The sequence below is a fragment of the Mobula birostris genome, chromosome 8 (assembly GCF_030028105.1).
Source record: "Mobula birostris isolate sMobBir1 chromosome 8, sMobBir1.hap1, whole genome shotgun sequence".
Classification (NCBI taxonomy): domain Eukaryota; kingdom Metazoa; phylum Chordata; class Chondrichthyes; order Myliobatiformes; family Myliobatidae; genus Mobula; species Mobula birostris.
In genome coordinates this window covers 99,344,268-99,361,978 of record NC_092377.1, presented here as the reverse complement: position 1 = coordinate 99,361,978, position 17,711 = coordinate 99,344,268, and the positions used below count along the sequence as shown (strand labels likewise).

At 43.3% G+C, this 17,711-nt stretch overlaps 1 long non-coding RNA gene across 1 annotated transcript; it reads left to right on the top strand.

Annotated features, from left to right (window-relative positions):
* Positions 1–2,260: 2,260 nt before the first annotated feature.
* Positions 2,261–15,781, top strand: LOC140202258 (uncharacterized). Its single transcript, XR_011887052.1, has 3 exons — positions 2,261–2,507; positions 13,909–14,608; positions 15,296–15,781. It is a non-coding gene; the product is annotated as an uncharacterized lncRNA (long non-coding RNA).
* Positions 15,782–17,711: the final 1,930 nt, after the last annotated feature.

The following is a 17,711-nucleotide window of genomic DNA, read 5'->3' as shown; positions in this document are numbered from 1 at the left end:
TTCCACAACTGATTTTAAAGTAATAGTTTACTCTGTATACTTTGATCAAGATGTTTCTGGTGGAAGTTCTTTGGTTTATATTTCTGATCCGTAAGTGTCACAAATGACAGGATACAAGTCCACTCTGACATGTTTAAATATGAAATTTCCATCATCAATTTGAAAGGGTTTGTATCATTGGAAACACAAAGACTAAACAATACACTTTAAAAATGGCAAGTAAATGTCTGCATAATACCTAATTTCTCCTGTTCTCTGTCTCTGCTTTCACATAAGTCCTGTTTGCAAACTCAAATTTCTCCTTAACCATATAACAATTACAGCACGGAAACAGGCCATCTTGGCCCTTCTAGTCCGTGCCGAACTCTTACTCTCACCTAGTCCCAACAACCTGCACTCAGCCCATAACCCTCCATTCCTTTCCTCTCCATATATCTATCCAATTTACATTTAAATGACAACATCGAACCTGCCTCAACCACTTCTGCTGGAAGCTCGTTCCACACATCTACCACTCTGAGTAAAGAAGTTCCCTCTCATGTTACCCCTAAACTTTTGCCCTTTAAATCTCAACTGATGTCCTCTTGTTTGAATCTCCCCCACTCTCAATGGAAAAAGGATATCCATGTCAACTCTATATATCCCCCTCATAATTTTAAATACCTCTATCAAGTCCCCCCTCAACCTTCTATGTTCCAAAGAATAGAGACCCAACTTGTTCTACCTTTCTCTGTAACTTAGGTGATGAAACCCAGGTAACATTCTAGTAAATTTCCTCTGTGCTCTCTCTATTTTGTTGACATCTTTCCTATAATTCGGTGACCAAAACTGTACACGATACTCCAAATTTGGCCTCACTCGGCCTTTTCTCCCTGGAGCGGCAGAGGATGAGAGGTGACCTGATTGAGGTGTATAAGATGATGAGAGGCATTGATAATGTGGATAGTCAGAAGCCTTTTTCCAGGGCTGAAATGGCTAGCTTGAGAGGGCACAGTTTTAAGATGCTTGGATGTAGGTACAGAGGAGATGTCAGGAGTGGGTTTCTTATGCAGAGAGTGGTGAGTGCGTGGAGTGGGCTGCCGGTGACAGTGGTGGGGGTGGATATGATGACAAGTATTTAAAGATCACATGGATGAACTACAGCAATTGTTCATCCCAGTTTGGCACAAGAATAAACCAGGGAAGGGAGTGCACCCGTGGCTGACAAGGGAAATTAGGGATAGTATCAATTCCAAAGAAGAAACATACAAATTAGCCAGAAAAAGCAGCACACCTGAGGACTGGGAGAAATTCAGAGTCCAGCAGAGGAAGACATAGGGCTTAATTAGGAAAAGGAAAAAAGATTATGAGAGAAAGCTGACAGGGAACATGAAAACTGACTGTAAAAACTTTTACAGATATGTGAGAAGAAGAAGTTTGGTTCAGACAAATGTAGGTCTCTTACTGTCAGAAACAGGTGCATTGATCATGGGGAACAAGGACATGGCAGACCAATTGAATAACTACTTTGGTTCTCCCTTCACTAAACAGGACATAAGTAATCTTCCAGAAGTAGTAGGGGGCCGAGGGTCTGGTGAGATGGAGGAACTGAGGGAAATACATGTTAGTACGGAAGTGGTGTCAGGTAAATTGAAGGGATTAAAGGCAAATAAATCCCCAGGGCCAGATGATCTGCATCCCAGAGTGCTTAAGGAAGTAGCCCAAGAAATAGTGGATGCATTACTGATAATTTTTCAAAACTCTTTAGATTCTGGATTAGTTCATGAGGATTGGAGGGTGGCTGATGTAACCCCGCTTTTTAAAAAAGGAGTGAGAGAGAAACTGGGGAATTATAGACCGGTTAGCCTGACATCGGTGGTGGGGAAAATGCTAGAGTCAGTTATCAAAGATGTGATATCAGTACATTTGGAAAGCAGTGAAATCATCGGACAAAGTCAACATGGATTTGTGACGGTAATGTACCTTTAAGACAAAGAGCCAAAGTGAACCTAGAGTTCCATATATGGCATTAATAACCTTATTAGACGTGACCTAGTTGCATGCATTAAGCTATCAGCTGTTGACCTATTTAACCATATTTGTAAATGGTCTATATGACCATATTAGTATATTCCTCGCCTAAGTAAGATTTCTTGTAACTCAGCTGATGCAGTATTCTAAGAATTCAGGATGCCAGCATCCGCCATGACGCACGAATCAGCCGAATTTACAGCATAAATACAGTAGCCTTTTTAGCCTAAGCACGAGATCTTTGAGACAACTCTTCAGAGGGAACTAAAAGGTCTTCTCCTAGTGAGAGCCTTACAGAACAGGAGTTCTCCCCTAAAAAGACCTTCGGAAGGCAATTAGAAGCTCTAGAAGCTTGATAAGGATAGCTATAAGCTTGCTACGCTGAAAAAGAAACTTGTACCTTGAGTACAGCAGCAGCAGCTTAAACCTTAGTGAGGCAGTTTAGCCCACGACAAGGCATAAGTCTTGATATAAGCCATCTAGACAACTAACCAGTGGTAAGCAGACCAAGTTGTTACTCTGATTGTTGCGAGACTCGGTTATTGTATTGACTGGATGGATTAATTGACCTTGAATTATTGTAAATATCTAAATAAACCAAATTATATTTTCCATAAACCCATGCTCTAAGTCCAGGTTATTTGCCACAATACTCCTACGTGTGTTCTACAAGTAAACTGAGAGACGAGCTAGTAACTATCTGTATTCAGCGTCCGTGTCAGGTACTTATACGGATGAACCTTAGACCGAACCAGAAGCAATAATTTACTTCGCGTAGTGTCCAAAAGTATCCCACCGCCTCCGACTATAATTGTAGGAAATACAGGACATACTCGATCCGATGACGCTGGGGTTTCAGACCTGCTAGGATCTATAGTATTCCAGTGCTACTATTAGTTGAGAGTCTGTTGAATTGTGGATATCCGTCGCAGATTTGTGAAAGGAAAATCATGTCTGACATTTTTTGAGGATGTAACTAGTAGAGTGGATAGGGGAGAAACAGTGGATGTGGTATACTTGGATTTTCAAAAGGATTTTGACAAGGTCCCACACAGGAGATTAGTGTGCAAACTTAAAGCACACGGTATTGGGGGTAAGGTATTGATGTGGATAGAGAATTGGTTGGAAGACAGGAAGCAAAGAGTGGAAATAAACGGGACCTTTTCAGAATGGCAGGCGGTGACTAGAGGGGTACTGCAAGGCTCAGTGCTGGGACCCCAGTTGTTTACAATATATATTAATGACTTAGACGAGGAAATTAAATGCAGCATCTCCAAGTTTGCGGATGACACGAAGCTGGGCGGCAGTGTTAGCTGTGAGGAGGATGCTAAGAGGATGCAGGGTGACTTGGGTAGGTTGGGTGAGTGGGCAAATTCATGACAGATGCAATTTAATGTGGATAAATGTGAGGTTATCCACTTTGGTGGCAAGAACAGGAAAACAGATTATTAGCTGAATGGTGGCCGATTAGGAAAAGGGGAGGTGCAATGAGACCTGGGTGTCATTGTACACCAGTCATTAAAAGTGGGCATGCAGGTACAGCAGGCTGTGAAAAAGGCGAATGGTATGCTGGCATTCATAGCAAGAGGATTCGAATACAGGAGCAGGGAAGTTCTACTGCGGTTGTACAAGGCCTTGGTGAGACCACACCTGGAGTATTGTGTGCAGTTTTGGTCCCTTAATCTGAGGAAAGACATTCTTGCTAAAGAGGGAATACAAAGAAGGTTCGCCAGATTGATTCCTGGGATGGCAGGACTTTCGTATGATGAAAGACTGGATCGACTAGGCTTATACTCACTGGAATTTAGAAGATTGAGGGGGGATCTTATTGAAACATATAAAATTCTAAAGAGATTGGACAGTCTAGATGCAGGAAGATTGTTCCCAATGTTGGAGAAGTCCAGAATGAGGGGTCACAGTTTAAGGATAAAGGTGGTAGCGTTTTAGGACCGAGATGAGGAAAAACTTCTTCACACAGACAGTGGTGAATCTGTGGAATTCTCTGCCACAGGAAACAGTTGAGGCCAGCTCATTGGCTATATTTAAGAGGGAGTTAGATATGGCCCTTGTGGCTAAAGGGATCAGGGGGTATGGAGAGAAGGCAGGTACAGGGTTCTGAGTTGGATGATCAGACATGATCATACTGAATGGCGGTGTAGGCTCAAAGGGCCAAATGGCCTACTCCTGCACCTATTTCTATGTTTCTATGTTTCTATGATACGGTCTTTTAAGAGGCTCCTGGATAGGTGCATGGAGCTTAGAAAAATAGAAGGCTATGGGTAACCCGAGGTAATTTCTAAGGTAATGACATGTTCAGCCCAGCATTGTGAACTGAAGGGCCTGTATTGTGCTGCAGTTTTTCTATGTTTCTATGCTATGGCATTTCAAGGTAAAGGTGGACCTCGTCTCCAGAGCCTGGTGGATATACTCCAGCTATTAGGGAAGACAAGAGATGAGACAAATGGGGACTTGACCAATATCTTCATATCCTCTCTTGCCACAGGCAAGGTCCCAGAGGACTGGCAAGTAGCTAATGTTGTTCCACTATCCAAGAAGGGAACCAGGAATAATCATGGAAACCATAGAGCAGTGACTCACACGTCAGCCGTAGGGAAGTTACTGTAGAGAATTCTTAGGGATAGGTCTGGTGAGAATTTGGAAACCATGGCCCAGTTAGGGAGAGCCAGCATGCCTTCGTGCGGGGCAAGTTTTGTTTTACCAACTTGATTGAGTTTTCTTCATGAGGTGAGTAGGATGATTAATGAACATTGAGCTGTGGATCTTGTCTACATGGATTTTAGTAAGGTCCATCATGGGAGGCTCATCCAGAATACTAAGATGCCTGGGGTCCATAGTGAATTGGACATTTAGATTCTGAACTGGTTTGCCCATAGAAAACCGAAGATTGTGATCGATGGGACTTATTCTAGCTGGAATCTGTGATTAGTGGTGTTCTTCAAGGATCTGTACTGGGACCTCTGCTGTTTCTGATGAGCTATATCTAGATGACCTGGGTGAAAATGTAGACGAGTGGACTAGTAAGCTTGCAGACAATACGAAAATTGGTGGTGTTGTGGATAGCATAGAAGACTGGAAAAGAATTCAACAGAATATAGATCATCTGCAGATATTGTTGGAGGAATGAAGATGAAGCTTAACCCAGCCAAATGTGAAGAGTGCACCTTGACAAGTCAAATGTAAAGAGACAGTACACTGTTAAGGACAAGACCCTTAACAGTGTTGATGATCAGAGGGTTCTTGGAGCCCAAGTTCACAGCTCCCTGAAAATGGCTACACAGGTTGATAGGATGGTGAAGAAGGCATATGTCATGCTTGCTTTTACTAGTTGAGGCACTGAGTTCAAAAGTCAGGAAGTTATGTTGCAGTTTTATAAAACTCTAGTTAGGTTGCTTCTGGAGTACTGCATGCAGTTCTAGTTGCCCCATTATAGGAAGGATGCTGAGGCTTTGGATAGGATGCAGAAGAGGTTTGCACCCTCTCCAAAACCTTGACAGCCTTCCTATAAATGGGTTGCTGCCTGGATTAGAGGGTATGTGCTATAATGAGAGGTGGGTTGATTCCTCGGGAGCGGCTGAAGCTGAGGGGAGATCTGATGGAGGTTTATAAGATAATCAGAGGCATAAAAACACTAGATAGGCATAATCTTTTTCTCAGGGTTGAAATGTCTTAATACCAGAGGACATGTATTTAGGGTGACAGAGGGAGTTTTTTTTCACAGAGAATGGTGGGTGGCTGGAGTGCGTTGCTTGGGCGGTATAAATTTGGGACTTTTAAGAGATGTTTAGATAGGCACATGAATGAGAGGAAAATGAAAGGATATGTACATTGTGTAGGCAGAAGTGATTAGTTGGACATTTGATCATTAATTTAATTGTTTTGACAGAATATTATAGGCTGATGGACTTGCTCCTCTGCTGTACTGTTCTATGTCCTATCTCCCTGTCGAGACAATATTTACAAGAGAGTTTAAGATGTTAGAAGGGTAGACACAGAGCAAGTGTGTCTTCCAATCGTGATACAATCTTGGGTAGTCCAAGGTCATTCAGATATGAAATTGGGAACCACAATTGTCACACGGCGAACTGGAACTCTTCCCTAAAAGCTGGTGGATGTTGAGTCAGTTGAAATGATTGGGACTGATGTTGATGGGTTTTGGCTGCGTAAGGATACGAGCATCTGGAATGCAAGCAAGTGAATCTAGTGCAGCCACCACAAGGGCTCGGTGGGGAAGGACCACAGTGTAGGGTCCTTCTGCTACTGAAGAGGGAGGGGCCGGGACAGGTGAGGAAACTCCTCAGTTATTGCAGCAGTTAGTGTACTACCCAGGAGGGCTACGTGAGTGACAGCAGATATATTGATATAGGAATAGAATAAAACAGGACTGAAAGTATTGACCATGAATGTAAAGAATAAAAAAGCATTGCACGGTTTACTCGTGTACTTTTTTTAATAATGAATGATGTTTCTTTTGATAAAACGTGAATGGTCAGGGAGGAGCCAAGTTGGGTGACAAAGCCCCACAATTATAGATGTAGTGTACCACCCCAGCCACATGAGTGGCAAAAGTACTACTGATTGTAAGAACTCTTATTGAACACGACGTAATACATGTGGCTTTGTGAAAAATGATCCTACCGTGCTCTCGTATATTACTTTTAGTTCTTTTACTCAAACCAGTTTATAACTGGAATACTGATTGGTTCAGACAGACGATAGGGCAAAATTGCAGTCAGCGTTGAGTTGAAGCGTAATATTGGGGAAAATCAAGGAGGGTGATGAATGCAGGACTGAAGGTGTTATATTTGAATGTGTGCAGTATACCAAATAAGGTAAATGATCTTGTAGCGTAGTTAGAGATTGGCAGGTATGACATTGTGGATATCACTGAATCGTGGCTAAAAGAAGATCATAATTGAGAGCTTAACATCCAAGGAAAAACATTGTATTGAAAAGGCAGGCAGGTCGGCAGAGGGGGTGGGATGGCTCTGTTGGTAAAAAGTGAAATCAATCCTCAGAAAGAGGTGACATAGGATCAGAAAATGTAGGGCCCTTGTGGGAAGATGCAAAGGTAAAGAAACCCTGATGGGAATTATATACAGGGCTCCAAACAGTAGCCAGGATGTAGGATATAAACTACAACAGGAGATAGAAAGGCATGTCAATGGGTATTGTTACGATAGTCATAGGGGGGATTTCAATATGCAGGTAGGTTGGGAAAATCAGGTTGGTGCTGGATCCCAAGAGATACGATAGATACATCCCAAATATGAAGTAGTATTCTTAACGGAGAATGAGACAGCTGTGGCTACAAGAGAGGTCAAAGACAGCATAAATGCTAGAGAGAGGGTATATAATATAGCAAAAATTAGTGGGAAGTTAGAGGATTGGAAACTTTAAACCAACATAAGGCAAGTAAATAGCCGTAACGACAGAAAAGATGAAATATGGCAGGAAGCTAACCAATAATATAAGGGAGGATATTTTTCAGATATATAGAGTAAAAGAGAGGTGAGAATGGGTATTGAAACATATGAAAATCACTGGAGAGGTAGTAATGGGAGAACAGAGAAATGGCAGACAAACTTAGTAAGTGTTTTGTGTCAGTTTTCACTGTGGAAGGCACTAGCCATATGCCAGAGATTCAAGAGTGTCAGGGAGCAGAAGTAAGTGCAGTTGCCGTTATTAAAGAGAAGATGCTTGGGGATCTGAAGGATCTGAGGGTAGACAAGTCACCACGACCCGATGGACTACGCTCGAAGGTTATGAATGAGGGAGCTCAAGCGATTGCGGAGGCATTAGTAATGATCTTTCTAGAATCACTAGATTCTGGAACAGTTCTGGAGAACTGGAAAATGCCAAATGTCACTTCACTCTTTAAGAAGGCAGGGAACAGAAGAAAGGAAATTATAGGCCACTTAGTCTGACTTCAGTGATTGGGAAAATTTTGGAGTCTGTTATTAAGAATGAGGCTTTGGGGTATTTGGAGACACTTGATAAAACAGGCCAAAGTCAGCATGGTTTTCTTAAGGGGAAGTCTTGCCTGACAAACCTATGCAAACCTTTGAAGAAATAACAGGCAGGATAGACGGGGAGAGTCAGTGGATGTTGTTCACTTGGATTTGACAAGGTGCTGCACTTTGGAGTAAGTGACCACACAGAACATTATGAGCAGTTTTGGGAATCTCATCGAAGAAAAGAGGTGCTAGCTTTGGACAGGGTCCTGAGGAGGTTCATGACAATGGTTCCAGGAATGAAAGGGATGAGGAACCTTTGATGGCTCTGGGCCTGTACTCGCTGGAGTTTAGAAGAATGGGTGGGGAGATCTCATTTAAACCTTTTGAATATTGAAATTATGAGGCTGCTTAGCAAGATAAGAGCCCATAGTTTTACAGAAAATATACTAGCATTGATAGAAGATCGGCTGATTAACAGGAGACAAAGAGTGGGAATAAACGGGGCCTTTTCTGGTTGGCTGCCAGTGACTGGTGGTGTTCCGCAGGGGTTGTTATTGGGACCATTTCATTTCACATTATATGTCATGATGATGAAATTGATGGCTTTGTGGCCAAGTTAGCAGATGGCAGGAAGATAGAGCGAGGGGCAGGTAGTGTTGAGGAGGCAAGGAGTCTGCAAAAGAACTTAGACAGATTGGGAGAACGGGCAAAGAAGTGACAGAGGGAATATAGTGTAGGCAAGTGTATGGTCATGCAGTTTGGCAGAAGGAATTAAAGACGTAGACTATTTTCTAAATGGGAAGAAAATGGAAAAATCACAGGTGAAAAGGGACTTGGAAGTGCTTGTGAGGAATTCGCTTAAGGTTAATTTTCAGGGTGAGTCAGTGGTGAAGGAAGGCAAATGCGATGAAGCACTCATTTCGAGGGGACTGCAATATATGAGCAAGGTCATCATGTTGAGGCTTTATAAGGGATTGGTCAGACCACATTTGGAGTATTGTGAGTAGTTTGGGCCCTCATCTAAGGAAAGATGTGATGGCATTGGAGAGGGTCCAGAGGAGGTTTATGAGCATGATTCCGGGAATGAAAGGGTTAATGTATGTGGAGCGTTTGGCTCTGGGCTTGTACTCACTGGGGTTTTGAAGAATGAGAGGTGATCACATCAAAACCTATTGAATGTAGAAAAGACGAGATAGAGTGGATGCGGAGAGGAAATTTCCTATAGTGGGTGCATCTTGGACCAGAGGGCACAGCTTCACAATAGAGATGAGGAGGAACAGAGGTATAAAGTACCTGTGGAATTTATTGCCATGAATGACTGTGGAGGCCAAATCCTTGAGTATATTTAAAGTGGAGGTTGATAGGCTCTTGATTAATCAGTCCATCTAAAGTTATGGGGAGAAGGCAGGAAAATGGGGTTGAGAGGGATGATAAATCAGCCATCTTGGAATGGCAGAGCAGACTCGATGGGCCAAATGGCCTAATTCTAATCCTATCCCTTATGGTCTTATAGAATGGGAACCAGGTGGGGGTGGTGCTCCCCCGTGCCTGCTGCCTTATCCTTCTTGGCGGTAGATATCACAGGTTTAGGAGTGTTGTTGGAATAGCCTGAGCAAGTCAGTGCAATGCCTGATGTAGGTGGTGCACACAGTGCAGTGACTGGATTGATGATGGAGGGAGTGAAGGTGACTGAAGGTGATGGGCAGGGAGCCGATCAAATGGATGGTTTGATGTCGAGCTGCCTACAGTTGTTGAGCTACACCATCCTGGCCTGTGGAGAGCGTCCCATCACGCTGCTGACGTGGGTCTGGTGCCTGACTGAAAGACATAGGCCAATGATATTGAACCTGATTCTGGTTCCGAGCAGCTTGGAAAGGGCAGCTGTCAATTTAAAAGTCGTTAGATAAGTGCTAATCAAGAAATTATCAACTTCTGCCTTAAATATACATTCTGTCTTGGCCTCCACTGCTGCCCTGGCTACAAATTCCACAGATTCACCACTCTCTGGCTAAAGAAACATACATCTCTACTAGTTTGTCAAGAGTATTTGATGACATGAGGAATCTCTTTAAATTCAAGTTCAAACTTAATTGTCATTCAACCACACACATATGTTGGTTGAACCAACAAGGTGTAAAATGCAATAAATAGAACCACACACAGCACTATAGTTACGATAGCACATACAGTCACAAAAATAAAGATCGGTACAAATCCCTGAACAGCGTGGCCTGAAAATTGATGGTGAAGATTGATGTTGTCCTGGAGCCACGTTTCCGTAAGAACAAGAATGTAGCAGTTCCTCATCTCGCACTGGGTCAGCTGCAGTCAAAAGCAATCCAGCCTGTCTCACACTGGGTCAGTAGCAGATGAAGGCAATCCAGCTTGTCTCATATGGGTCATCCACAGACAAAAGCAATCCAGCTTGTCTACCAAATTGTCAGTTAACTTGGGATAGAGGAAGTGAGGATCCAAGAAGAGAAATAATAGAACATTTATTAACAGAGTTAGCGTCTAAAGAAACCCACATCGGACAATACTCATGATTCATGTAATATAAGCAAAATGTAAGATTACGTACATTAACTGCCCAATAATAAAACCTAAAATTTGGTAAAGCTAGCCCTCCATTCTTTTTAGCTTTCTGAAGATGAATTTTGTTTAGTCTAGAATGCTTATTTTTCCATATGTAGGATGATATAATAGAATCAAGAGAATCAAAAAAAAGATACAGGGATGAAAACAGGTAATGCCTGAAAATGATATATAAATTTAAGTAAAATATTCATTTTAATCGAATTAATTCGACCATTCAATGATAACGAAAGAGGTGACACACTTGAAAGTTGCTGGTGAACGCAGCAGGCCAGGCAGCACCTCTAGAAAGAGGTAGAGTCGATGTTTCAGGCTGAGACCCTTCGTCAGGACTAACTGAAGGAAGAACTAGTAAGAGATTTGGAAGTGGGAGGGAGAGGGGGAGATCCAAAATGATAGAAGAAGACAGGAGGGGAAGGGATTGAGCCAAGAGCTGGACAGGTGAGTACAGTAGAGGAGGCCGTGGATAGACATGTCAGAATGGGAATGGGATGTGGAAATAAAATGTGCGGCCACTAGGAGATCCTGCTTTCTCTGGCGGACAGAGCGTAGGTGTTCAGCAAAGTGGTCTCCCAGTCTGCGTCGGGTCTCGTCAATATATAGAAGGCCACATCGGGAGCACCAGATGCAGTATATCACCCCAGCCGACTCACAGGTGAAGTGTCGCCTCAGCTGGAAGGACTGTCTGAGGCCCTGAATGGTGGTAAGGGAGGAAGTGTAAGGGCATGTGTAGCACTTGTTCTGGTTACAAGGATAAGTGCCAGGAGGGAGATGAGTGGGGAGGGATGGGGGGACGAATGGACAAGGGAGTCGTGTAGGGAGCGATCCCTCAGGAAAGCGTGGGGGGTGCGGGGGGAGGGAAAGATGTGCTTAGAAGTGGGATCTCGTTGGAGGTAGTGGAAGTTATGGAGAATAATATGTTGGACCCGGAGGCTGGTCGGGTGGTAGGTGAGGACCAGAGGAACCCTATTCCTAGTGGGGAGGCGGGAGGATGGAGTGAGAGCAGGTGTGCGAAATGGTGGAGATGCATTTGCCTTCTTCCACCTGGCTAGATTCTCTACCTCACTTTTCACCCATGGTTCCTTCACCCTACCATTCTTTATCTTCCTCACCTGGACAAATTTATCCCGAATATCCTGCAAGAGATCCCTAAACATCGACCACATGTCCATAGTACATTTCCCTGCAAGAACATCATCCCAATTCATACCCGCAAGCTCTAGCCTCATAGCCTCATAATTTGCCCTTCCCCAATTAAAAATTTTCCCGTCCTCTCCGATTCTATCCTTTTCCATGATAATGCTAAAGGCCAGGGAGCGGTGGTCAAGATCCCTAACTGCTACCCCGCAAGTGTTCCGGAACAGGGGATAAATAGCATCCGAGATCAGGATGGGAACATTTTAATTTAGTCTGTGTCATTTAGTGTTATTGTCCCTAGTGTTTATGTTGTAGTATTGTAGTGATGTCGAAGTTCCAACAGACATAGTTTTGTAAGTAATGGTAATTTTGTTTCTCAGAGGAACAGAGTGGTTGGGGCTAATCCGACCCAAGCGGGGTGCGGGGGGTGGGGGGGTTGGATATTTCGCCACTGTCCTACATGACCCAGGGGGCCTTTTCTCATCTGACCTGACGTTGGGGGTGGGGGCCATTGTTGCGTCTGACCTGACGTTGGGGGAGGGGGTTAGATAAGGCATTGTTTAGTTTGAGGCGAGTCAGTGTCGTTGGAACTTGTTGGTGAGGAGAGACATTGTGTCTAACCAGACGCCGCTGGTAAAGAGCGATCGCACTGTCCGACCCTGCAGTTGAAAGGAAAGTTACTGTCCGGCCGAATTCCGAGAACGAAGAAGAATCACGATCCAGTACGTCGCCAGAGTTGTGAAAAAGTCCAGCGTCCATCTGATCCACAGGTGCGAGGAGAGTTACTGTGTTGTCTGAGGGAAACCAGATTGATTGTTGAGCCCGACCTCAAGCGGGAAAAACCATCGTATCGAGAATCGACGAGGAGTGGGCTGTTCCGTTCCTTTCATCATTATTGTCTGTTGGAGAGTTGTGGTAACTTTCAGAAAATGGAACTGGGCGGATCTCTTCAGGAACTCGCCCTTCCCAGTCTGTTGGACAGCCATCGGGAACGAGAGGAGGAGAAACCCGAGACCAGCGAACATCTCGCAAAAGAAGGGGCGGACGGCAAAGTGAGCGCCAGGAGAAGGGAGTCCGTAAGAAGAGATGTGTGTGTGTGTGTGTGTGTGTGTGTGTGTGTGTGTGTGTGTGTGTGTGTGTGTGTGTGTGTGTGTGTGTGTGTGTGTGTGTGTGTGTGTGTGTGTGTGTGTGTGTGTGTACGTGTGTGTGTGTGTTTATGGTGTGTATAAGGTTCTGAGAGGCAAAGAGAGAACAGGAAAGGTAGAATGGAAGAGGAAAGGATTCTTTCTTTCACGTTCGAAATGCCTCAACGTTGGTAGGCTTGCTGATAAAGTGAGATGGTTTAATTTCACAGGAGATATGCAGGGCAAGTTTCTGTAAATAATCAATATTGTAAGAAAACTATGTAATGACCTGATGGTAGTAAGCCATCAGGGTTTCAACTAAAACAACAGGAATTCTGCAGATGCTGGAAATTCAAGCAACACACATCAAAGTTGCAGGCAGCATCTGTAGGAAGAGGTGCAGTCGACGTTTCAGCTGCTAGGGTTTCAACTAATATCTGTTTGATTTAAGGAGATCTGTTATCCTTTCTACAGTCAGTCTAACCAGTCCCAGCCCAACACTGAATGTGGGACTGGACACTGACTGTCCAAAGAATAACAGATTTCTTACAATCAAACAGATATCAGTTGACACCCAGTCAGGGTGGATGACAAATGCTGACATCGGACAGGGACATAAATCGAAGCACGAGTGGGCTGATTGGTCCTTTGTGCTGCTCAGCCTGGTAGGAATCTCTGATGGTGGAGAGGGGCGTGTCAGTGATGTATCGGCTGAGTCCACTGTTCTGTCCAGCTTTTTCCACCTCTGAACATTGATGGATGTTACAGCCAGATGCACATATTGGTCATACCCATGTGTGGGGGTCTCATCAGATAAACTAAAGGAGAATTAAAACCTTGACCAATTCATGGGGAAATTGAGAGTTTTCAGTGCATCATGTAGTGTTTTAGTAGCTTGGAGGCACTTCAATCCTGGGTGTTTTTATGATGCACCTTGACGTTTGTTTGAAATGATCAGAGCTTCCACCAGAAATGGACAGAGTTCTTATTCAATGGTGCTAATCGGTTAAGTAGCGTCTATATTTGACAGACAGAACTTAGTTAACTTTGTCCTTCTCTTCTTCCAGCAAGATGATGGTGCTAGAGAAAGCAAGAAGGCCATCACAGCCTGGGCTCAGCAGCCTGTTTATCATTCATATGTTTGCGGTCCCCAAAAAGAGGGTGATAAAAAAGTCCATTCCAACCAACAGTCAAAGAAAAGATGCTGCATTTCGAAGTGAACTTGTCCCGTTGAAGAGCATTGGGATGACGCAAAGGCCAGCACCTCCCAAGACCCTGATCTGGGACAAATTGAAAAATCATTGGAGAAAGTCAAGAGCCCCGGGCAAGGGGAAGGAAAAACCTTGTTAGTAGCCACTTGTGTGCCTCTGAGGAAATTGTTATATGGCAGGAAGATGTCCAAGAAAGGAGGCAAGGTGCAGGAAACAACAGCAGAGAGACTGGTTCCATGGGCAGATGCCATGGCAACCAGCATTATCCAAGAGGCACTGAAAGAGTCTGCCCATTGTATGATAGAGTTGGAATCAACCACCTCCTCCTGCCAGATGCTGGCTATCCCTGATGCCCAAGCTGAGAGTTCCAGGCCAGAGCTGGACATGTCTGCGGGGGAAGGTGCAGAAAAAGTGGAACCAGGCACCTCCAGGGAAGAAGGAACGACCACAGCTGAGTCAGCAGGGGAAGACTGCAAGCCGGCCTCCGAGAGTGACAGTCTGCAACGGAGAAGATTCCACTTCTCTGGAGTGACCTGCTGGCTGTGAAAAGTCAAAGGTAAATGCAAGCAAGGTTTTTCCTGAGAATGTATGAGACCAGCACTAGAGGTCAGGGGTTAAGGGAAATGTGAAATGTTTAAGGGGAGTATGACCGAATATTCTCTCCAGTCTCTGAGGGAATTTTTTCACCCAGAATGGTGAGAGTGTGCAACGAGCTGCTGGCAGAAGTGGGTGATTCTGGGTTTGATTACAACATGTAATAAAATTTTGGATCAGTACACAGTGGAAGAGGTATGGAGGGTAATGGTCCAGGTGCACCTCAGTCGGACTCGGCATACTAATAGTTTGGCATACACTAGGTTGCCCGAAGGGGTGGTTTCTAAGCCGTAGATCTCTTTAATTCAAACACTGGTAAATGCTGTCTCTAGGAATCATTTCCAATAGTATCCTCTCCAATAGGAACCCAATGAGTTTAAGGCAAGTGTCTTGGAAAAACCATTTCCCCCTCCCTTGCATTCCAGGCGGGTGATCCTGTGCAGAGGTGAAAAAATGCATTATAGCTTTGAGTACTGTTTCTGAGCAGAGATTAGAGTGAAATTTCACCAATCTCTTTTTCCCTCTTCAAACATTTGAATTAGTGTTAAACATTAATGTGCTATAGTCTGATCTGAAACAACATTGAAAGTTGCTTTGAGAAATGAATTATAACTGTGGAACTGATGTGTGCATGTGGTTACATTTGTAGACCTGCTCATTCCAAAAGAAGTGCTGAATTAAGGAGTGGTCGCAGGAGGCAGAGGAACGGCTACAGGACTCACCTGGGCCGCTTTGAGCACATCTTCAAGGAGAACGGTCGCAGAAAAGCGGCATCCAGCATCAGAGATTGCCATCACCCAGGACATGCTCTTTCTCACTGGTGCCATCAGATACAGGAGCCTCAGGACTCACCCTACCAGGTTCCGATGCAGTTATTGCCCCTCAACAATCGGGCTCTTGAAGCAGAGGAGATAACATTACTCGTCACATCACTGAACTGTTCCCACACAAATGGACTCACTTTCAAGGGCTCTTAGTTATTATTATTATTTATATTTCTTTTGTATTTGAAGCATTTGTCATATTGATTACAATTTCAGGATAAATTTTTATAAGACCAACAGAAGCCTTGTCTTGTAGATTTGTAAAAATGGTAATCAATCACAGTATTTTTTAATCAAATAAAATCTCTTGGAATAAATGATATTTCATTTTACTAAAAGTTAAAGAAACATTTCTGCCAAAATTAGACATACAATTCCATATGATAAGTATGCAAAGTGACTAAATGTCACAATCATCATAATAGTTGTAATGTTTTTAAAAATAAGGAAAATATTTTCTGAATTTTTTCTGTTCCTTCTCCTTTCACATATACTGAGAATAACTGGGTAGAGACTTCTCTAAATGCCTCAGATCCATGTACAGCCCAGACTTCCACAGTGCACTGCTACCTGTGAATGAGCACAGATAAAACTCAGCTGAAGAGACAAGTAAACTGTCATCAAAGTTTATTTCTTGACTTTGAGACACTCAGCATCCGAAAGTTGCTTACTTTCCATTCCACAACTGATTTTAAAGTCATAGTTTACTCTGTATACTTTGATCAAGATGTTCCTGGTGGAAATTCTTTGGTTTATATTTCTGATCGGTAAATGTCACAAATGACAGGATACAGGGCCAATCTGATATGTTTAAATATGAAATTTCCATCATCGATTTGAAAGGGTTTGTAGCATTGGAAACACAAACACTAGACAATACACTTTAAAAATGGCAAGTAAATGTCTGCATAATGCTTAATTTCTCCTGTTCTCTGTCTCTGCTTTCACATAAGTCCCTGTTTGCAAACTCAAACTTCTCTTTAACCATATAACCATATGACAATTACAGCATGGAAACAGGCCATCTTGGCCCTTCTATTCCGCACTGAACTCCCACTCTCAACTAGTCCCACCGACCTGCACTCAGCCCATAACCCTCCATTCTTTTCCTGTCCATATATCTATCCAATTTAACGTTAAACAGCAACATCGAACCTGCCTCAACCACTTCTGCTGGAAGCTCGTTCCACAGAGCTACCACTCTCTGAGTAAAGAAGTTTCCCCTCATGTTACCCCTATATTTTTGCCACTTGACTCTCAACTGATGTCCTCTTGTTTGAATCTCCCACACTCTCAATGGAAAAGACCTATCCACATCAACTCTATCTACCCCCCTCATAATTTTAAATACCTCTAACAAGTCCCCCCTCAACCTTCTACGTTCCAAAGAATAAAGACCCAACTTGTTCTACCTTTCTCTGTAACTTAGGTGATGAAACCGAGGTAACATTCTGGTAAATTTTCTCTGTACTCTCTCTATCTTGTTGACATCTTTCCTATAATTGTTTGACCAAAACAGTACACAATACTCCAAATTTGGCTTCACCAATGCCTTATACAATTTCAACATTACATCCCAACTCCTATACTCAATGCTCTGATTTATAAAGGGCAGCATACCAAAAGCTTTCTTCACCACCCTATCCACATGAGATTCCACCTTCAGGGAACTATGCACCATTATTCCTAGATTCCTCTCTTCTACAGTATTCTTCAATGCCCTACCATTTATTTTGTATGTCCTATTTTGATTACTCCAACCAAAATGTAGCACCTCACATTTATCAGCATTAAACTCCATCTGCCATCTTTCAGCCCACTCTTCTAACTGGCCTAAATCTCTCTGCAAGCTTTGAAAACCTACTTCATTATCCACAACTCCACCTATCTTAGTGTCATCTGCATACTCACTCATCCAATTTACTACCCCATCATCCAGATCATTAATGTATATGACAAACAACATTGGACCCAGTACAGATCCCTGAGGCACACCACTAGTCACCAGCCACCAATCTGACAAACAGTTATCCACCACTGCTCTCCAGCATCTCCCATCCAGCCACTGCTGAATCCATTTTACTACTTCAATATTAATTCCTAATGATTGAACCTTCCTAAATAACCTTCCGTGTGGAACCTTGTCAAAGGCCTTACACAAGTCCATATAGACAACATCCACCGCTTTACCCTCGTCAACTTTCCTAGTAACCTCTTCAAAAAATTCAAAAAGATTTGTCA